We start from the raw sequence: 23,407 nt of genomic DNA on the forward strand, positions 1-23,407 counted from the left end.
TTTGATCCAAGCAAGCTGGCAGGAGCATCCGTCTAGCCTGCCAGTGCCAGTGTGGTATTAGGAACAATCCAAAGTCAGGTGCCCAGACTTACTGCAGAGTTGTCTGCCCAGTGTGGCACCTCCACAGTGGCTACCTGGCGCCCTAGTTCCTTTCCAAGATCAGTTCAGGTGTTTATCGAATATTCTACATTGAGTCTCTGGTAGCTACAAAGAAGTAGACCCATGTGAATTGCTAGGTTGGTTTCAGCAGTGAGATCAAATAGGCATCAAAGAACCCAAGGCTGGGGCATGGTTTGGTTTAGTACAGTGTCTGGAGGCACACACAAGTCCCATGGTTGATTGAATCACCGTGAACTGGCCTCTACAAGGTGGCTCCCAGCATCCCCAAAGCTGCATGGCTTCTCAGAGACTCCCTAGTACTGAGGGGGTCTGTTTAGGCTGTGTCAGCCCTGAGCAAAAGCAGAAGTCAGCTGGGGGGGTTGAGGGTGCATGGGTAGAGGTACTGGAGTCGGGGTTCAGGGGTAGGAGTGTGGAGATACAGGTGTCAGGGTAGAGGTAGGGGTACTGGGGGTGGAATGCAAGAGTGGGGCTGAGGGTGCTGGGGGTGTGGGTATGTGTCGATCAGGGAGCTTGTGTCAGTTACTATTCCAGAAGCTTGGGGATTTGAAACCTGGTAGAATTCTGAACAAGCTTTAAGGCCTTCATGTAAAACTACAGGCACTTAAACATGGAAACAACATTCCACAAAGACTTGCATTCCTTAAGAATGACATGTATGGACTGGGCACTGTGTCTTCAGCAGACGTCATAACTGATATGGTGTATTGCTTGCTCATTTTAGGAATAAGAAAATTTATATACCATACTTAAAGGAAAGATATAGGTATATTGGAGTCAATAATTCAGGGCAGACCTCCTTTAAAGATGCACACACACACACACACACACACACACACACACACACACGTGCACGTGCATGCATGCACATAAATGTAAGATTGTATCTTATAAAATGTATTTAATGTACAGTTTGGGAGACTGGCATTGCCAATGTCACAGTGCTGGTACCAGCTCTGGCAGGGGTCCTCCTGCCTGTGTCTGATCCTAGCAGATGGCATCAAGGCAGGACCATAAGCAAGAAGGAAAGATTGCATGGTGATCTAGAGTAGAGAGGCCCAGAAGTCAAGCTCCCTCTTTTTTCAGCCTGTTTTTGTGGGAAACCAAGTCACCCGAAGAGACCAGCAATAGGGCCTTCTTAGGGTGATAGCCAGTAACCTAACCACCTCATACTAAGCCTGCCTCTTAAAGACCCACCACCTCTTTATTCTTCCATATTGGGGGACAGCTCATATCCAAACTTCAGTCAATGAGATACCTTTGTGTCCCTGTTACAAAGCAAATTTAAAAAGTAGACCAGCGGTTGTTGGCACAGATCTTCAGTGCTCGGGGTATGCCTCCTGCTTACTCTTGGGTTTGCCAGGAGCCTGCCTGGAGCTGGGATGTAGCTCAGTGGCTAATCACTTCCTAACACGCACACGTTCAGGCCCTACGTCCAGGTCCAGTTCCTAGGATCTCTTCCCGCCCCACCCCTAAAAGAAGAAAAGAAGGGGAAGAGCTATTAGTTTAGCTGATTAAGTTGGCAATCACCTTAAAACCACTATTTTAGGAAACCTGCATTTGCCCAACAAATTACGGGAAGGCTAAAGGGAGAACTAAATTATTGTTTCTGTCTTCTTGCACGAAAGGAGCATCAGCAAACGCAGGATGCTTGCAGGGCTTCGGTGGCTGTTCCTGGGAACCCCTGATTAGATGGAGAGATCCCTCCTCCCCCCTTCTCTCTAGAGCAGTCAGAATTCTTCTTCTCTTTGCCATATCCAGATCACAAAGCAGTCACACCTTTTTCTGTTGTCAAAGTTTGCCACAACTTCTTTCTGGTTTCTCTCTCCTTGCCTGCCTCTAAGCCGCTGGGGTTCCTGACTGAACCTAGGTAACCTAGAAGATGCATCTTGGGAGCTGACTGCCCAGGAGAGGAATCTTGGAGCTCTTGGGTACCCTGGGACCCATTTACTTCTAACTGGCATTGAGACTCTGGGGTGCAATGGGAAGAGCCCTCTTGAAGACAGCCAAGCTATCTCATTGAATAGAGATAGAGTTAGGAGCCATCGTTTTGGTATTCCTGTTTTAAGTTCTCTAGTGGTTTGGAATGTCTACGAGGTTACTCTTGTAATGAGAAAGGAAGGTTGTTTTAAAGAAAACTTAACCTCGAGTGCTTGGTGACATTTTTAACATCTCTGTTGAAGTACAGTTTGTGTGCCATAAAATTCACCCTTGTTTAAATGTATGCTCCAGTGTTGTTTAGTGTAACTGTGAAGTTGTACAACCACCACCATAATTTAATTTTGAATATTTTCATGTTCCCAGAAACAAGCCCTGTTCTTGTTGGAAGTCGCCCTGACTTCCCCTTGCCAAGCCCTAGACTTGCCTATTCTGGAAAGTTCTTCTACAGAACTGGGTTTTGTTGATTGTTCCTTCCTTTAGTTGCTTTGTTTTTCTTCTCCTTTTGTCTACTATTAAGTAATGCTTCAACAGCAGTTGTGGATGAGAGAGGAGACACTGGGTCATGTGGTACCTCTGTGTATATTACACATTTTGATTTGTGTTTCCAAGCGCCTACACCGTTTCATATCCCCACTAGCAATGTGGGAAGGGGTCAGTTTCTCCAATGACTGACTGGCCAACAACCTTCTTTAACTAAAGTCGTTCTTATGGGTGTGAAGTGCTTTCTTTATGCAGTTCAGCTTCTCTTTCTTCTTTGTTTGTGTCTTTTGTCTGTGACAGGGTCTCCTGTAGCACAGCCTTGCCTCAGACTGACTTTGTAGCCTAGAATGGCCTTGACCTCCTGATCCTTCTGCCTCTGCCTCTGCCTTCCAAATCCTGAGATTACAGGTGTGAGCCACCACGCCCGGCTCTGACTTTTATTTTCCTGATGGGGATGTTGAATAGCTTTGTGATAGATTGCTAGGTAGGCTGACAGATGTTTTTGATCAAAGAAATGATTTGTAAATGTAGTCTGTAACTACGGAGTCATTCTTTTAGTTCCTTGATAGCTTCCCATTAGGTGTAGAAGCCCATTATCTTCCTTTCTTCTTTATGCCCTTAATGTTATATTTAAGAAACAGTTGTTGTAGTTTGAGGTTGCAAAGATTTGCATCTATGCTTTCTTCCAAGCCTTTCCTGGCTTCTAGCTTCTGTGTTCACAACTGTGCTCTTCTTAGAGTTCATTTCTGCATCTAAGTAAGGTAAGGGTTTAAAGCTATCTTCTTGCATCCAGTATCATTTATTTGGAAGACTCTTCTTTCCCCCATTGTATTGTCTAGGGTAGATGATATTTTGGTAGGAAAACCTAGATGTTTTCCCCTGTTACATAAGACATCTTTCTCTCTCTCTCTCTCTCTCTCTCTCTCTCTCTCTCTCTCTCTCTCTCTCTCTCTCTCTCTCTCTCTCTGGAAGGGCGTTGCAGAAACATTAATCCATCCCCAAGACAAGGCCCCCGTATCCAGTTAGAGATTTAATATCCATTCTTAAGAAATGTATTTTCTGCCCTGGGAAACTAATTTTATTTTTAGAAGTGGGTTTGATCAAATACATACAAGGCTTAAAATTGGACGATGCCTTGGCCTCAGACAAGAGAGGAATGTATGATGGTTCCAAGGAGCGCATTCGGTACATGCAATGTGTTTACTGTTAGTAAATGGCCCTGTGTGATTATTGAAGTCTCCTACTTCTGAGAGCATTTTGTAAAGGACCATCTTCCTGCTTAGCGGATGGCTCATTGGATGTGCTCAGAACACAAGGACCCAGGCAGAAATGGCCCACAGGAACCTCTGGATGATGTGTCCAAGACTTTGGCAGATAGCAAGGGCAGGTAACAGCATCAGGAGATGGGGGCCAATGCTCTTATCTTTGAAGAAAATCATGCTAGGTTAAAATTGGCCGAGGGAGACCAGAGCAAGAATGATGAGGCACAGAGTGGTTCCAGACACTTTAATTTGCTGCCATTCTAGTGGGCATGTGCTATCTGTTGGAGATGTATTACCTTCCCCACTCCAAGATTATCCTGTAGAGAATAGGCCCTGGCATTAAGAAGGATGGTGTTTCCCCAAGCCTGGCTGCTCACCCTTCTGTCTGCAGTTTCCCCACCCGACCACCATACTGAGAAAGGCATTTTGAGACTTAGCACAATTTCACACCAGCAACTGGAGCTTCCGGTACTTGCAAAGACATTCTCTGCTTCATGGCACAGATCCAAAGCCTAGGAATACTTTTTGCCTTTAAAAAAAAATTCATAGTTGATTAAAACCATTGTAGTGTCCAAGTATATTTTCCAAATGTTTTCTACATAAAGTATGTTTACACATCACATAGGATTCATTTGCTCCTCAACTCTCTGTGGCGTAGGTGTCAGGCACATCTGAGGTGCAGTGAGTGGCCAAGCATGGTCAAGATGCAGCCTTTCCAGAGTGGGCCATCCTCACCCTTTTAGAATCTGCAGGCCCAGAGAGAAACAAACCGTTGACCTAGTTCCCAAAGAATCCCCAAGCGAACCCAGATGCACTTACACAGTAGCTTTTTAGTGAGCCCTGCTTATGAAAGCATTCTTCCTGACCCCTTAGAGTCAGACAATGCCCAAAGTCATGGGTTAGTTTGAGACCAACCTCAGTGGCTCTGAGTCTCTCATGGTCACTCACTAGGTCACTTCTTCCTATGGCCACGTGTCTTTGAGCAAGAGAATGGAAATGTTCTAAAAGCTAAGCTCAGGATGCCACGTCTCTTCCGTAGCAGAGCAGGCCACCCTTCCACCCAGAGACAGATCAGGAAGGACACTTGGGATGCTGCTGCTATCTTGGTCATTGATAGCAAGCCATCCCACAGCCTTGTTTGCACTATTGTCCAGAGATGCAAACTTGTTAACCCAAGGACATCCGTGATCAATGCAGGTGTACGAGGGTGATCAGGCTCTGAGTAGAAGCCCTGTGGAGACTGTAGGTGGGCTTATCTGTGCTGAGAAGCTGAGATGCTAAAGTGGGAAAGTTGGTCATACTGAAATCAAGGCTGAAGAGCAATCCTCACTGAGACAGAGAGACAATGATGGGCCTGGGGTTGCCAGAGCAACGCCAGCTATTTAGCCTAAATCTGCTTGGATGTCACAGATGAGATCCAGGCATGAAACCTTCAAATGAGGGCAAGAGAATTACCCCCTCATTTCATGAGCTTCTGGTTGCCCAGGTCAATATCTGCTTTACTTTGGGAAATTTGTTCCCATGCCTGGTTTGATTGATTCCTGCCAGTTTATCTCAGGTTGGCTTTTCTTGTTGTTCTAGTTTGTTTGTTTGTTTGTTTGTTGTTTTCAAGACAGGGTTTCTCTGTGTAGCCTTGGCTGTCCTAGGCTTGCTTTGTAGACCAGGCTGGCCTCGAACTCACAGAGATCCCCCTATCTCTGCCTCCCTGAGTGCTGGGATTACAGGCATGTGCCACTACTGCCCAACTTGTTGTTCTGTTTTGATGTTTTAATTGTGCCTACATTCCAGCTGCACCAGAGCTAGCTCTGCTGTGGTCAGAGTCTGCCAGCATGGTACAGGGCAGGAAATAGCAGTCTGTGCTCTCAGCTTATGGTTTTGAATGGTGGATCCTACGTTTAGAGGGTTAGCATTGGCCTTTACTGAAAATTTAAAATTTTATAGATGAATTTTACATTAAGACTGAGTAAACTAATCCGGTGGGCCTATAAACTTTGTTGGCCAGCCTTCTTTTCCTAAGAAATGGTTGTTCCTTCAAAGTAGTAGTGTGCTTGTCATGTAATGATGTGTCTTAGTTAGAGTAACTACTGCTGTGATGAAACACCATGACCAAAAGCAAGACGGGAAAGAAAAGGTTCATTTGCCTTACACTTTCACATCACTGCTCATCATTGAAGGTAGCCAGGGCAGGGACCTGGAGGCAGGAGCTGATGCAGAGGCCATGGAGGCGGGCTGCTCACTGACTTGCTCCCTATGGCTTGGCCAGCCTGTTTTCCTCTAGAACCAGCACCACCAGCCCAGGGATGGCCTCACCCACAATAGGATGGACCCTACCTTATCAATCACTAATTAAGAAAGCTCCCGACACGCTTGCCTACAGCCTGGCCTTATAGAGGCATTTTTCTCAATTTGAGGTTCCCTCCTCTTAAGTGACTTTAGCTGTGTCAAGTTGACATAAACTATCCAGCGTAGTGCAGTAAGTATCTACTTCCTGGTGCTGTGTATAACCTAGTCCCATCTCAGAGGAAATATACATGTGCATTGTTTATAATGGGGCTGATGAGTCAAAGAATACAATGTCAGTTTCCTTAAGAAGTTATTTCAGGGCTGGCGAGATGGCTAAAAAATGCTTGCTTCCATCTTCAGAGCCCATGTAAGAATGCCAGGCGTAGCCATGTTACCCCCCTCTCCTCCCACCTCCCCCACCCCCAGGTCTCAGAAAGCAGGGACAGGAGGATCCCTGGTAAGCTTCCGGCCACTGGTAGACCCTGTCTCCAAGGAGACAGACAACATCCCTGAGGATGGTGCCCAAGGTTATCCTCTGACCGCCACACTCGAGTGTGTACATGTGTGCACACGTGCATTAAAAACAGAAAAGATTTCAACCTCCCACATGGAGCAGCCTAGACTTGCAAAGCTAGAATGCTACAGTTTCCACTATTGGAAAGCGCAGAGGAGTGGCTAGGTTAATGGGGTAGTTGTTTGTTTGTTTTTTTAATCAGAAAAGAGGAAGAAAAACAAACAAACAAAAAATGTGTGCAGTTCCACACTGCCTCAGAAGATTTTCCGCAGGATGGGCCTGTCTGAGGGTTTTTGTGTAGTTGGTTGTTTATGATAAACCAATACTGGGCTGCCTTATGGGAACGCCACTGTGCTCTGTTTAAATGCTGATGGGCAGCCTGTGGAATGCTCTTGGGATGTGTGTGCCTTCTGGGCATGCAGCAGGGAATGCCCCTTCGATTTTAGTCATGAAAGTGAAAGAAAATGAAATAAAAAAAACCTTTCTTTTGTAAAGGCAATCATGGTTCCTTCTTATTATCTTGTAAATATATAACCAAAAAGACGTATGTCTTTATGTGGCGATTCTGTGTGTTGACCATGTTAACCACAGCAAGTTCATTTCTGAGGAAGAACCAACTTCCTGAAGTCTAAATTGGAATCACCAGTGTGTCTTCCTCTGCATCACACCTGTTCCCATGCACGCCCAGGCCCATGCATCTTATTCGAAAGCATCAAGACAAAATTAAGAAGTTGTACATTACAAGCAGCCCGGGGGTCTCTTGCCAGCTGCAGCACTCACGAGAGCAGGTCCTGTACCTCCTCTGGGCGGCACAGTTGAGCAGGCTCTAGTTGCAGGGATGATGGTGAGCCACCCCGAGAACGAGAGCTAGCCTTCCACTCATCTGAGGTAAGGTGGAGTGGGCGAGAGAGTGTCGGAAGTGCTGACCCGGGAAGTTATGAGAGCAGGAGAGAGCCCTGCCCCTCCCTGGCTATAGCTCTCAGTAGAGTAGGCCCTGCACCTCACCTGGGCAACACAGTGAGCTGGCCCTGATGGCGAAGGCACGGGTGAGGCAGCCTGAAACGTATGAGAGTGGGAAAGTTGGCCCAACTCCTTGCTGGCTACAGCACTCAGGAAAATGGGCCCCTTTTGACTAGGCAACATAGTGGAGCTGGTTCTGGAGTCCTGGGTGCAGGCGAGCTGGCCCTGAGGGCATGGAGCAGGGGGGCTGACCCTGTCTCCTGCTGATGGTGACATTGGGTGGCCTTGCTGGAACAGTGCTGGAGAGCTTACCCTGGTGGTGTGGATAAAGGAGAGGCAGGATGATGAGCTTAGCTACCGCCCAGGCCCAGGTCCAGGGCTTTGAGTTGGTCCACCCCAAAATCTACATCATCTATGAACTGTTGGAGTACATGAAAGGGCCGGTCCTGCTGATCCAAAGCAGCAGGATCTCCATGACACAGGGCAACAACAGGATAACTGGGAAGAGTCCCTGTGAGGATCTAATTGATAGCAGGATAGAGGCCTTAGACAAGACTCATTGCAGTGAAGGGGCTGAGGTGTTCTGTGGGACACGCTGGGACACACTGCAACTCCATGAAGAGATGTTTTCTATGCTTTGTTTTGTTTGTTTGATTTGGGGGGGGGGTTGCAAGGGTGAAGGGTGGGTAGGAGGGGATGAGGAGATGAGTAGAATTGGGGTGCACAAAAGTTCAATAAAAAGCTAAAAAGCAACTCTAGGGAGACAGTCTCAACAGAGAGACTATGATGTTTTGGTTTTGGCTTTTTTCAAGGTTCACTTATACATTTTAGCACTCAGGATTTCATATAAATTTCCTTTGACATACAAAGGGGTATATCCCAATGAATCCATCACCAGATAGAAATGCCCTAAGTCATAAAGATGCACAGGGTACACTTAATCTACCTAAGAAACATAGTCCACTGTGGAGTGTGGGTTGTTTCAGCTGGTGATTGGGTGGCCAGCTGTTGCTGCCAAATGTCACTCGACAACACTGGGTTTCATATTGCTAGCTCAGGCACAGATGAAAATTCAAAGTTTGGCTTCGATTATATGTTTATGGCTTAGGTACCATTATGAAGTTCCAGAGTCAAAGTGGTTGAGTCAAGACCCATGTGTATTTTTAAGTCATTTGCATATGTGAATGAGTGGTTTGCATGACCATCTGCTGTTACTTTCTGTTTTCAGTCAAATACTCAAGGCAAGATGCTTTCCCGATGAAGTGCTTACACCTAGGTGACAAAACACAGGCCTCGACCTTCTCATTACCTTGGCTATTCTGTTAAAAGTAACTTTCCTGGTGAATCATAACAGACCCTGCCTCATTCATTCCATGTGTCAATTGGTTGAGATCTGGCAAAGAGAAACACATTCTCCAAAACTCTAATGGTTATTACCTTCTGAGGAATGCCTGGGTAATCCCTGAGGGCTGAAGGATCATTTTCCCAGGATCTTTTGGTCTGGCGTGGCTATACTGAGGAGATCCCCCCCCCCCCAAAGGAATGTCCTTGATTATGTCCTGGGATTCCTGTATTTAAGTGATTTCAACTTTTTGAGGTCTTGAACCCCTTTGAAAAATCCAATGAGCACTAGAAGCCTTTTTTGCAAGAAATCCCTATGCGCAATACTAAAACGTGCAGTTTCAGGGGTTAAAGATGCCTATGTAAGTACTGTATTAATTTGTTTGAATAAGAAACTCCCTGGGAGGAATGGGAGGATACAAGGGATGGGGTAACAATTTAGATGGAATCTAAATGAATTAATTAAACTAAAAAAAAAGAAAGAAAAAGAAACTCCCTGGCTTTTGCACAGAAGTCAGCAGCCATGACGTGTGGTCCCTGGAAGAGATTATGCACAAATGTGACTGTGAGTCTCTCTCTCAGCTTAGCTACCTGTGCTGCCCCCACCTCCACCCAAGCAGAAATTCTCTACTTCCTCTGGGGTGGTTGGTGGAGGGTCCCCGACCAAAGTGTCTGCATTCAGCAGGGTCTTCCTGGTTGGTAGTAGCCAAAATCTGGGACACTTAGCCTCCTGAAGTGTGAGGATGGGGGTGCTTCGACATCCGTCTGGGAGGGAGGACGATAATGGTGTGGTACCTGTGTGTGTGTGTGACGTGCTTGCCCATGTGGATGTATAGCAGCCACAGACGTTCTTCTCTGTAGGTCCAGATGGCCTGGGCTTGCCTGTCAAGGGATGCAGTAAGTAGTCCCTGACCTGGTTCTTTCTAGAGTGCAACTACTTTCCAACCCATATACTAAGTTGCTGTGGGAGACAGCATATTATGCATACATATATGTGTAGGTATGTATATATCTTTTCATAGCTGTAGAGGCCAGAGGGGGAAATTGGGTGTCCTTTATCTTTCTCTGCCCGAGTTCCTTCACATGGGGCATTGCGCTGGAGCTGGGGCTAGGCTGGACCAACAAACCCAGCTGCCCTCTGACATCACCCTGAGAGGGGCCACTGCCTTCAGGAAGGATCAGGAGGAGGAACCACCAGAAGGCCCTACTTGTAAGGCCAATCTGAAAGAGGCGGAACAAGCCAAGTGACCTCTGATGAGATTTTTCCCAACAATCCAAGTTTAAGGTGATGACAAAGATCTGGACCACGGGAAAGGAAACAAATTTCAGAGCCCCTGAGCTGCAGGAAATGACAGATGGATTGGAATTGGAGAACGGGACTGAGTGGGCCTGGGAGCTTTAGACCTCCAAGGGGAGGGAAACTTGAGAAGGCCCAATTTAGGCTGGCCAGACTTGTGTGGGGTGGGCTGAAATGTGGGGCATGAATAGGGCAACAGAGTGCAAACAGGAGGTTGGCCCTGGGGATGTCGTGTGGCGGTCACCATCAGTACAGAGGCAACATGAAAATGTGTGAAATTGCCTAAAAGCCAAAGCACATTTGTTTATTCTCTTTTTGACATTTAAAAGACAGACTCTGACACACATGCTATTTCTGTGGTCTGGGATCATCCTAACACCCAAAGTAGCCATTGGCAATGAGCTGCATCTGTAAGCAGAGAGTAAGGAAATGACCTCACTCCAAGGCGGAGCCAGAGACTCCATACCATGCGTTTCCTGTACCACCAGACACTGGCAGGCTGCCCTGCCTGCTGACAGTCGCCATAGATCAGATGTTTCAGCTGGTTGCCCTTGGTGCCCACCTCACTTCACTGTATAGAGCTCATCAACCTTTTTTCTAAGTGGATGTGCATGCGCGCGCGCGCGCGCGCACACACACACACACACACACACACACACACACACACACACAAACTTAATGTAGTGGCATGTCTTCATTTTTACCTCCTGTCCAGCACAGGCTGAGATTGTCCTAGGCCTCCCTTGGGCTTGTCATGGTAAGTTAACATGAAACCAAAACAGGAGTCACATTGTTACACCTTGCTATTAAGTGTCCAAACCATACAAGAATAAGTTTCTGTTTCCTAAGCCTAATGCCTCCTGCACACCATGTTTTTCAACCTTCACTGAACTTGTGACCCCATGCCATGGACAGTTCTAAATATGGCCTGCTTTAATAAGACAGCTGTGGAATTGGTTTTCTCTCAGGTCTAACATTGACTTTAGCTCATGAAAGTTGGGTCAATATTCAGATGGCAGCTGGTTCCCATGTTGGGGTACTTCCTTAGTGGAAGGGCTACAGTGCCCCTGTAGGGTGTGGTTTATGGAGGTGGTGTCTGGACCTGCTCTGGGTCTGGCGCCAGCCTTTCTTCATAGCCCAGGATCAGGGGTCTGGGAGGCATTTCGAATAAAGCCCAGACTGAAAGTGTTCATGCTTGCTCCGAGCTTCCCTAAAATTGCACATTTCAACCCCCAGGAGAATGGCCTAAGAACTGAGCACTAAATGTGGTTTCATAATTATTCTGAGCGAGTGCCTCTTTTTGTCTGCTAACTCTGTGCAGGGCTCTTGTCTTATTCATCCATTAGAAACACAGAGGTTACTTTGAAGGGAATGACATTGGTGCTCAAGGTTGCCTGAGGGTAAAGTTCTTGCATGGCACCAAGGCAATGATAGAAACAGCTTATATGAATGGAGATTGATGCATAATACAGGAGGAGTTGGTGACACCAGCAAGAGTGGACATTGATCAGTGTATGCAACATGGCCTTGTGGACCTGTGACACTTATGTGTAATTAAGATATATTCTTACTCTCTGCTCCTTGGCTCCTTGTAGGTGCTAAACAAGAGCCTTCACACGCAAAACCACCTCTCTAGCAATTTACATATAAGCACATGTAACAGTGCCTAACACCACTCAATGAATATTGAAAAATGGGACACCTTTGTGACGTAGAACTCCATTTAAGAATAAGAGAGTTCCAGCCCCTGGGTACACCCTAGTGTGGCCATGTTTGGTTTCCATCCTCCATGGAAGGGCCACAAGGAGACCTTTTGACTACCTACTATGGAAAGCAAGCATCCTTGTGACCACCCCCCAGGTCAGACAGTAGCAGCCACCATCCCTGCAGATGCCCCTTCCCAGGTCCTGTCACTGTGTCAAGCCCTTTTCACTACATGACCATTTCCTGGGCCTCTGTAGGATAATTCCCTTGGGTGCCCTGACACTGTATTCCTGAGTTTCAGGTGGTGTAAAGTAAAACTAGAAGTTTCCATGCTTGCTGGGCTGAACTGTGTGCAACTAGAAGGCTTTGTAGCCTAACTTCCTTGAGATTCACCCAGAAGAGGCAGCAGCAGGCTCTCCTTTTTGCAGGCCACCCTGTTGCCAAATGGCTGAGGAGGGCCAGTTGTTAGCCCCTGACTGCAGCTGACTGGGGCGATGCGGGATTTTTACATGCAGGTGCATCAGCACTTTGATTCAACTACAGTTGTCAATCTGCAACTTTCCAGCTTGGTTCCCAATTATTTAGCCAGGCTCTGAGCATCAAGCCGGTCCTCACAATGAGTCTGGGGCCAGTGCTGCACCACATGGAGGGCTGTGAGTTCCAGCGGCCGCTTCACTGAGCATGGTAGATGCAGGGCACTTCCATTTGAGCTTGGGCTGGCTACACTCTGGATAGATGAGCTTATTTGTGCTGCTGTTAAAGTATCACAGACTGGACGGTATAAATAATTAGCTGATTTTTCTCATAGTTAGAAAGGTTGGGAAATCAAGTTCAAGGTACAGCAGAGATTTTTTTTTTTTCCGGTGAGAGTCCTCTTTTCTGGATTATAGGTGGGCACCTCCTCACCACGGCCTTGCCATGCTTCTTGCATGTACTCAGAAAGCAGGGGAAGAAATGTGTTCTCTGCCTGACTTGTGTCTGCTCCTTTTCTTTTAAGGACAGACGTTCTATCAAGGCCCACTACTATAATTTATCTCGCTTTAATTGCTCCCCTAAAAGCCCTGTCTCCAAATGAAGTCACACTTATTGTTAAGGCTCACCCTTTGCGTTTCAGGGAGTATATAACTTAGTCGATGATGCTGGTGTGGTGGGCAGCATCGATGGTTAGACCTAAAGTCACATAAGAGACAAGCTTCAGGCCATGCCTGTGAGAGACAACCCGTATTAGGTTAATGGAGGCAGAAAGACACGGCCTTAGCTGAAAGCAGCACTGTTATATGGGCCAGGATCTTAAAAAAGACAAAGCGAGAAAGTCATATCCCACTCTCCACTCAACTGTGGAGAATGTTCTGACCATTGGCTAGATCTGGGTAGGGGTTTAAAGTTTACCGCCTGTATTGTCCTTCGCTGGTTCCAGAGGAAGGACAGCAGGTTACCAAGAATAGACTTGATACCCTATGAGCATATACAGAGGGAGGTAATCCCCCCTCAGGAACAGTCATAGGGGAGGGGAATAATGGGAAAATGGGAGGGAGGGAAGAATGGGAGGATACAAGGGATGGGATAACCATTGAGATGTAACAAGAATAAATTAACAAAAAAAATTAAAAAAAAAAAAAAAAGACAAAGCGAGCTGAGAAATAGCTGTGTGTCTCTGCTTCCTAACCACAGGCACAGTGTTAGCAGCAGCTCCATCATGCTCCCTCCACTCTGACTTTTGCTGGACAATTGGCTGGACCCTTGAACTCTGAGCCAAAACAAAAACAAAAAAAAACAAAAACAAACAAACAAACAAACAAAACCTTCTTCTCCTTTAGGCCATTTTCATCAGGGTATTTTATCATAACAGCAGGGAAAGGAACTACTCTTTACTAAGTGTTGGCTTCATTTTCATTGTCAGCTCTACCAGATTGGGAGATGCCTGGGGAATCAGAGGTGCCTATGGGGATACAGTGTTTCAGTAGCTAGTTACATCATCAGGGCTCTGACCTAATGAGTGGGCTAATCCCCTGGTGGATTATCTGGGCCCAGTGGACAAGAGTGAGACACTGGGACTATGTCCTTAAAGGCTGTATCTTGCCCTGGCCCCTTCCCATAATTCCTTTCTGCTTCCTGTCTGCTACATGCTCCTGCCATCATGACATTTTGCTCAAGCATGGGGACCAAGCAGCTAAGGATGGACGTCTCTGTAACTGTGAGCCAAAAATACATTGTTCCTTCCTCAAGCTGCTTGTGCCGGGCATTCTCTCAGCAGATTCATGCACATCCTCAAGTGCCCCGCCTTTCCCAGGCTCTCCCCTCACACTTTGGTACTCTTTCCTCATGGCCTCATCTGTGTCTGCTTCAAATTCCATTCAAACACAAATGTTGAGAGATCAAGATTCAATGTCAAAGGCTTCATAGGCGGAGATGAACCCCCTCCTTACAAGTTATATTTGAGTTTGCAGAAGAGCATGCGTATCAACTCCAGTTCCCTTGGGGCTCTCTGGCCCTTTGGAAGCCCAAGGTGTCTCAGACCCACACCGAGGTGTTTTAGGCAAAGTATCTCATGGTTCTTCCTAGCCTTACTTCCACCTAAAACCCCAACTTTCCCTAGGGAGGGGGCAGACAGTCTAGCTTGCCAGTAAAGGAGTGGGAGCTGGCTTACCATGAGGAAACTGAGGCATCTTAGAGCCGCATGGACCAAAGAAGAATGTGAGTGTTTTAAAGCTTGTGCAATTCAGCCAGGTGCGGTAGCATACATCTGTAGTGCTTAGGAGTAGAGACCGGGGGGGGGGGGGGGGGTGGTTGAGTTAAGGCCCAGAGAACTTGGAGGTAAGAAGATCAGGAGCTCAAGGCCAGCTTGGGCAATGCCATGAGTCTTTGTCAAAAATAAAAATGACTTCTACTGCCTCCCAACTCTGTTTCAAAAAAAAAAAAAAAATGTACCGTAGTTTGTTGTGCTAGGAATGTGGGCATCGGCTTCATGCTTAGAGGGCTGCTGTCCTGAACTGCCTTCCCAGTATGCTGTGTAGGCACATGGATGAACATATATATTCATGGGGGAAGGTGCTCTGTGGCTGGGTTTCAAGCACATTAAGGGACCATATTTCCTGTTGATATGTCCCGGGCATCTCTGATGCATTCCCATGAGCAGGCACAGAGGTTTTCTGAAACAGGACATAGAGACTCACGGTACCCTCTGCACTCATGAACGCTGCCCAGACACACTGACAAAAAAAAAAAAAAAAAAGCTCCTGTGGTCCCGGGGGATGGGGGATGCTTGCTTAGTGAACTGAAGCAAGGAAACCTGTTATACCAGGTGACAAGGAGGACAAAGGGAGAATGTGGGGAGGACCCCTTGTGCAGCTGTGTCTTCAGCTGCCAGCGAAGCCAGATCTGGATTGAGGTCCCCAGAGCAGGTTTCTTTAAGAGACCCCAGTACCCACTTTTTGAGCCTTGACTCCTCTGCTCACCTCTCTACTCGAGTTTTCATCTTCCAGCTACGCCATTCTCGGGGCATTTTCTTCCCCCCACGGCAGTTCTTGCTCCACTTAGAATCTACATCTGGCTTGAGCCTCATCATGGACAGGAAGTCAGGAAATACTTGATGAAATGTTTGTCAGAATAAGGGATTTTCAAGGCTCCTCCCATGTCCTGAGGTGAACCTGCTGGGGGCTGTCCTTGCTGAATTGCCTGGTTTTGAGGCCCCTGAGCCCTTGAGGGGTCCTCCAAGGTTAGTCACATCAGCCACCGGAGGACCATGATGCTGGCTTCTTGGAGGTCCCCTCCCAGCCAATGGGTCCTGTACTCAAAAGTACCATCCTGTTCTGAGGGTGGGGAATCTGTGTAGAATCTCCATGCACTTGGCTCATGCTGGTTGTGGTCTGTTGAGTATCAACAGTTATTTATTTCTCTCCTCCCGCCCCTCTCCTGTCCTGTTTTGATTTCTACAGAGTATGGCAGACTGTTGGGATAAACCTTTTTGCTTCCAATTTATAAATTCCACAGGAATTTACTCCTTATACTGACAATTTACACTTAGCTCACTTACTGCATCAGCTCTCTTGGCTTAGAGTAGCTACTGCTCTAACCTAGAGACCTTCAGATCCTCGTTCAAAACTAAATACGCTTTCTCCAAAGCCCCGGATCTAGGGCATGCCTGGGAAACTGAGCCAAGAGCCTGTGTCCTCAGCTGTGATGTTATCATCAGATTGAGCACAGAACAGGACCTACCACACATGATCTCTCCTGACTCTGATCTGTGGCCAACAGAGCAGTGGCTTGTGGGGTGCTGGAACACACCAGCTAGCTCAGTTCACCTGTGGGGTTCCTGCCAGGCTAACACAAGTGAGCTGCAAACCATAAAACGGGGGGCTGAGGGGCTTGGGGGCCATGGGGCTAGAACCTTCCATGGAGAATGTACCGGCACACTCACACTTGGCTTGGCAAATGAAATGAAGGTTGACCCCATATCACTCCCCAAATCTTCTACTCCCAGCCATCCTCCTGTTGCAGAAGATAGGACACTCCACACTTCTGCTGACTTGGGCATTAACCATTACATCTGAGAAGGCTCTGCCTATCCCCAGGCCAAGATTTCCTTCATAGATTTCTTAATAATTCTCTCATTCTAGTGTTTGTGGTTTTGTGCTTCTTTCACTGCGGTTTAAGTTTCGTGTGTGGCATGAGGTAGGGCGTCACCTTTCTTTGTAGCTATCCAGTTGTCCAGCACCACTTGCTGAAAAGATACTTCTTTACAGCCAGGCATGGTGGCACATGCCTTTAATCCCGGCTCTCAGGAGGCAGAGGCAGGAGGATGGATGTGAGTTCAAGGCCAGCCTAGTCTACAGAGTGAGTCCAGGACAGCCAAGGCTACACAGAGAAACCCTGTCTCAAAAAAAAAACCAAAAAACCAAACCAAACCAAACCAAATAAACAAAAAAGATACTTCTTTGATAATTGAATGATTATGGTACCCTTATCAAAAAAAAAAAAAAAAATCAAGAAACCCCAAATGTCTGAATTTGATTTTTTAGACTTTGAGTCCTGTTCCCATGATCTATATGTCTATCTTGTGTCAATACCATACTATTCTGATTATTTTAAGTTATTACTAAGGCTCAAAATCAGAACTATTGGACATTCAATGATACACTTTTTTAAAAGCTTTAGCTTGTCCGTTTACCTTCATCTATCTAACCTTGTGTGGGCTACTTCATTTCTCAGCTCCCCCGGGGGCTCTTCTTAGTCAGTGGGTATAAGGCATGGATAATTTTTGTTGGCAGTGGCATTGTCTACAGTGCTGTTTAGGAAAGGAACCAGTGACTGTCTTTGAGGCCATTGCTCCAATGTTCTGCATGGTACAGAAATAAAAGCCTAGGCTAATGCATCTTCTTTCCATATGACTGGCCCTAAGGGACCCAGAAAGAGAGACTAAGGAAAACAGCATATCCTGGTGGGGAAGTGGCCAAGGCAAGGCAAGGTCTTAAAGAGCAATCTACTGTGTCCCAGGAGATAGGTGCCCCAAGGTGGGACAGAAAGTCCAGGGCACAGCAGGACTGGAGCACGGAGCTTCTGAGTCTCAGGCAAAGGGGTCTCTGCATGGCCACTCTCTTGCCAGCCATCCAAAGCCTCATCTTAAGCAATGCTTCCTGATTTTTATTTTTTTTAGATCCTGTGCTCCCGTAGGGCTCTGGGGTCCCTCAGGAGACCAGTGATATGATATCACTGTGGGGGCATATCCTGCATAGTGAGTGAATCTTGGTGAATCCCTGATTCCAGAAACCAAAGTGAGAGGTGGTGACCCAAGTGCGTCAAGTAGCTTGGAGAGAAGAGTGGAAACAGGAGCAGCGCCAAGACGTAAATGGGATTTCTTTATCACAACTGATAAGCAAGTTTATTTTGCCCAACCATAGGGGTTTTGTTTGCATGTAAGTTTTGGTTTGGGTTTGTTTGTGAGGTTTGGTTTTGTGTTTTAGGATACTCTGATTTATTTTTACTTTTTTTTTTTTTCACTCTGATTTATTTTTGCCACTTGTTACGATATATTTGCAACTCCAGGACTCAAAAGGCTTTGGCAGTCACTCACGGACATGTGCAGAGCGGTGAAAAATATGAGTCACCAGACAGGCGCATTCCCGCCTGAGGTTGAACAAGGCCATGCTCTGCCTTCCTGTGTCAGCTCTCATACCATCACAAGTGCCCTTTTCAGTATATTTAGTGCCACATGTTTTGCATTTTTGTGCTTCATCTGCCCCCCCAACCCCCCATGATTTCACTGTTTCAAATGGCTTCCAAGCCTAATGCTCAAGTGCAGAGTGTTTTCTTCAAGTAAGATGCCAGAATGTGCGTTGTAGGGAAAATACTAGAGCGTGGGGAAGAACAGCCATGCATTCTTGTTCAAGCATGAATTACATGGGTGTGGGGTTAATGTGAATGAATGAACAATATATAATAAGCAAAGTCTCTTTACACTGAAACATAGCTATAGATAGATATGACCAAAAGCGCATAAGCCTAACTCTCTATTTTACTGAAATGTACCATAAGCATCTGTAATTCAGTGGTCATAGCAATTTTGGAATCCACTGACTTACATACATGGCCCTGGATTGAGTCCTAGCACCACATGTGCACACCCATGTATATTATTTAAAATGTATATGTGGCCTACCTATCATTATGAATGAGAACCAACAGTAGATATTTTTCATTTGTAACCTATTAACACGTTAAGACATCTGCTCTTAAATGTTATCCCCGAGTTCAATTGTACCTACTTGCTTTATTTGAAGCTCTACCACCTTGCACACAGTTGCCAATAAGAATGACCATAAGATACTCAACAGTGACCGGAGCTTCAGATGAGTACATACGGGTAACTCCCTTGTCAGGGATAGCATGAGGTCCCAGTGAAAATAGGTGTGTTGGTGTTGGCACAGTATGCAGCAGGCAAGGAAAACCCAACTGTGCATCTGACTAACGGGTGACAAGGTCACCAGCTGCAGACAGTTTACATGCTGTGGTTACTGGAGAAACTAGGTTTATACAGTTGTGTGACGTGGACTCTGAATTTAGAGCAGATCAAATAGATAGTCCCGAGTTTATGAATTATAAGCTGACATGCAGCTTTCCACTGAAAAAAGAAAATAGTTAGGTCTCTTCGCCTAATTTCCTCTCCAACATTGCGATCCTCCAGAGAGAGAGAGAGAGAGAGAGAGAGAGAGAGAGAGAGAGAGAGAGAGAGAGAGAGAGAGAGGAGGGAGGGCCCACGTGTGGTCAGCATGGCTAGGGAGGTGGGTGAGGGGCTCCTCTGGAAGAATGAATTAAACATCCCCTGGCATCAGAAGAATTCATTACTGCCCTCTGTGTCTACACTCAGCACTTGAGATTTTGAAATGTATTTTGCTCCTGTCTATCTTATCCCAGGGGCTCAGCAGAGGCGGAACAAATCCCCAGTTAAGCACGCATGCAGGTACATGTTCTGCTGAGTTGCCCTCCCAGGAACTTCCCGCATCATTTGCTTCCTGCAGAGCTGTACGCCTGGGACAGAAATCCAGCGGGGTCTTGTGTTAGTTCTTGTCGCCTGCCTCTGCCTCTGCTAGTCATCTAGAATAGACAGAGCACATAACTATGCCTATAGTATAAAGTTTAAGTCCAACATAATAACTTCATTTGATCTCTTTTTACTTACATTTTATTCTTTATTTTAGAGCAGGGTGGGGCATGCACAGGCAGTGATGTGTGAGATGAGGTCAGAGGACAACTTACGGCAGTTGGTCCTCTCTCTTCGCCAGGTGGGTTCCGGGGATCAAACTCAAGTCCTCAGCCACCTTTCCGCCCTGACCCACGTCAGTGGCCCCATTGTGCAGAGGGAAAGGATTTTAAAAAGCTCTCGAATCCCTTTACCATACCTCAGAGGTAACGACTACTGAGATTGTAGCATGCGGCTCTCAAGTCTTCTTATCTTCAGGCTAAAGAACATTGGGGCTTAAATAGAAGAGACCTACCTCTTTATGTAAGCACACTCTAAGATGTATGAGAAACTCTCTGCCTGGACTTATTGCTGCTCTTTAGCCAGCCGTCGGCGGAGGGGTTAGGGCACCCCTTCATTTCTGTCCAGCTCTAACATCGCTGCTCAGTCTCGATCGCCAACTTTATCAGACGAGGCGATTAGTCACTCGCATCTCTGAGTGAGTCTGTGAACGCATGCGCGGTGAGGTCTACACCACGGTGGCTCTGACCTAACCGTTGCTTAACTCGTTACCAGATCTAAAACTGTTGAGGGGCGGTGGAACCGTGGAAAACACGAACTGGTTGGAGGAGGGAGGTGGGTCACTGGGGGAGTACCCTCAAACTGGGCATATCTTCCTGTCTTTGCTCTGCTTCCTCATGCCTGTGAAGTAAAGTAGCCTATCCGCCACTGAACTTCTGCTCCACCGCAGTCTCCTATATGAGAAGCTGGGTAGCCCGGGGACTGAAGCCTCTCAGACTGTGAGCCAAAACCATCCTCTCTTGGATGTTTCCCTCGAGCGTTTGTCAAAGCGGTGAGAGACTGACTGACACGAGCCCTGACTGACTGTACCTGACTACTGAGCCTCTGTTTGCCTACTCTGCCCCCCCCCAAAAGAAGTCTTCCTCTAGAAGGATAGGTCAGGCAGCCTTGTCCCTAGAGGGATGCTGCTAATTAATGACAGTTGTCTTTCTGTTGGCCTTTTGTTCCAAGGAGCACTATGTAAACATGACTGACTGGTGTTTTTTAAAAAGGGAGTCCTGCTCTGATTTCTTTTGTGGAGAATTTTTAAATCATGAAGGCTTGAAGCCATCGGAAGCACCAAGGTGGTGCTGATGGAATTATGTTAAAGGGAATCGCAGCAGGAAGTTAGCAGGGAACAGGTTTCAGAATCTTTTTTTTTATTTATTTAAATAAACTGACGCAGAGAAAACCAACTCTTCTGCATTTTCTGACAAGCACAAATGTGGACTTTGGTGGCCTTTTCTGGTGCTTTCCAGAGCCTGAGGTGATGACCAAGGTTTGTGTTGGTTAGCTTTCCACTGCAGGGATGACTCCCCAAGAGAAGCATATTCTATGGGGCAGGTTTGTTTTAGCCACTGCTGTAGAGGCTGCCGTCCATGTCCTTCAGAATCATTGCTCTCAGGCCTCCTATACTGGTGCTAGATGTCATAGTTGGAATTACACAGTGGATAAAATGGCTCACCACACGGCCTGGGGATGAAATAGAAGAAAGGGACCACGGACCTAAAGACCTCCACCAAGCCCACCACCTACACACCTCACCACCTCCCAGTAATGCCACTCGAGTGACCTCAACTCCTGGGTACCTAGAAAACACTCGATACAGACTGTATATGTCAGAGCATCCCTGATCTTTGGGGCCCCTTCCCTAAATGGTTGTTTCTTTCCATGAAGCACTGAATGCTAGTGACCTGTTTTCCCCAGAGCCCACCACTTTAATTACCACTTATTTATCCAGCAAATCTTACTTTTATGGCAACCTGGCATTTTCTCCAGTCTTTGTTTACACATCTTACGTATTTCAACACCCTTGCTCATAACCTCACACAGCTCTTGTGTTCTGTGATCAAGGGCTGTTTTCTTTTATGTGTTTTCTTTTGCTGGGTTTTATCACCAGACTGGTAATGATTGCGATCAATCATTAAAAGCAATGGCCCTTAATCCACCCTTGTACAAGAGAATTCTTATAAATAAACGGATCCTTTGTTTTCTAGTGGTGTTTTCTTTCTTCTTATTTTTTTAATCCAAGCATCCGCACCTTGAAAAAATTAAAGTGCAATTATTGGAAGCCTCTTTGCTGGCTGTTGCTCATAGCGTTGCATGCTGTACAATTAGAATGGGAGACCCAGTCTGCCAGCTCACAGTGCAGAGGACTGCCGGGACCCAGGACAGAATTTCTGTGGCATTTAAGGTCTGCTGGTTCAGCAGCAGAGCCCACAGCAGGCATGCTCAGGACAGCAAGCTCAGCATATCTGGCCATATTATGTCTCTCTTCTCTCTCGCCACATGACTGCCCGAGAATGTACGCTTCCGATTGTCTATAACTGATTCATTGACTCAGAATGGCCGTAACCTGTGTTGGTAGCCCCTGCAGTGTGTGTGTGTGTGTGCGCGCGCGCATGCGTGTGTGGCCCATGCACATACCGCCAGGACTGGGTATCAGCATCCCATCTACTTACTGGTAGACTGTCAGCAGCAACTCACAAAACATTTTCGAACAGAACCAGAGTAATGACCTCGAAGGCAACAGGCCGCCAGATTGCATCCTTTCTGGGCGTTGTTTTCTTTCAACCCATTGTCTGCAGGGTTGGATTGTTACATCCACATGCATAAAATGCATTTTTAAGCCAAAAAATATTTAACTTACTTCTTTGCTGCTGCTGCTGCTGCTTTTAAATTCTGCAACCTCAGCCAAGCACATTGCATATTTCCAGAGACAAATAATAGGCCTGTGGCACAGCAAAGCTGCTCATCATAGGGAACGTGTCCTGTGCCATCCACTGGTGGCCCCAAAACCTCATCACTCTTCAAAGCCTACATGTGAGGGCCCCTTGGCGCCTCATGGAGGAGACCCAGCAGGACAGAATGCCCTGTGTGTGCCTGAACTTTGTGCCAGCTTGATACTGTTTTTCTTTGTGGTACTGAGGACCAAACTGAGGCCCTCACATTGCTCAGTAAGCACTTTACCTCAAAGCTGTACTGAAAGCCCTAGTCTCCTTTTTCATGGAGCCTTCGGGCATCGTCTCGCTGCCTTGCCATCAAGCGGGAGGAGAAGTATGGCCGTGGATAACAAATGCACCACAGGGAACACAGAGTCACCCAAAGCTGGACTCACACTAAGGAGACCCAGTTATTCTTAAGTAGGAAGGGGGAGGTCGTATTTAGTCTGATAGTTCCCCCTAGGCAGCCATCTTTCATTCTCTGCCAATTCCATCGCTCCCGAGACATTTCAGGGAAACTAGTGAGGGAGTCCTGAGCTTTACCAGGATGGAGCATGGACAGTACCAAGAGTGAACAGGCATTTCTTCCTTAAGTGATCACAGCGCAGTGCGGAGCCAGAAAGTAAAGAACAGCCATGTCCGTCCTTCGTCTTGTTTGGCTATGGCTTCACAGCTCTAATGTGACCCTGTGACCTCACAAGGGGAAGAACAGTTACCCCCCTCCTCCAGTCTGTCCTGGCCTTTGTGAAGGGAAGCCTGCACAGGGGTGGGCAACCGACGATAGGGGAGGGCAGAGGGTAGGAGCCCTGAGACCCTGGTGTGCCATAATCCCCGAGATGCCTGGAGGGTACAGGATGGAAATCCTGGGAACTCAGAGAGCAGAAATATGGAGAGCTGCTGCGGGGGGCAGGAACCCTGGAGCCAGCCTGCTGAAGCGGGACTTCCTCTCCCTGCTCTGTGGCTGAGCACAATAGCCTTGCTCTCCTCATGCATCTCCGTTGTTCACAAGCAGCCCTCAGCAGTGAGCATCCTCTCAGGGAACCCCCTGGC

General features: G+C 46.9%; 1 protein-coding gene across 1 annotated transcript in view; it reads left to right on the forward strand.

The window, feature by feature from the left end:
• Positions 1–23,407, forward strand: part of Adamts17 (ADAM metallopeptidase with thrombospondin type 1 motif 17) — a 292,022-nt gene that overhangs the window by 99,933 nt on the left and 168,682 nt on the right. The window lies entirely within an intron of this gene.

The sequence above is a fragment of the Acomys russatus genome, chromosome 7 (genome assembly GCF_903995435.1).
Source record: "Acomys russatus chromosome 7, mAcoRus1.1, whole genome shotgun sequence".
Classification (NCBI taxonomy): domain Eukaryota; kingdom Metazoa; phylum Chordata; class Mammalia; order Rodentia; family Muridae; genus Acomys; species Acomys russatus.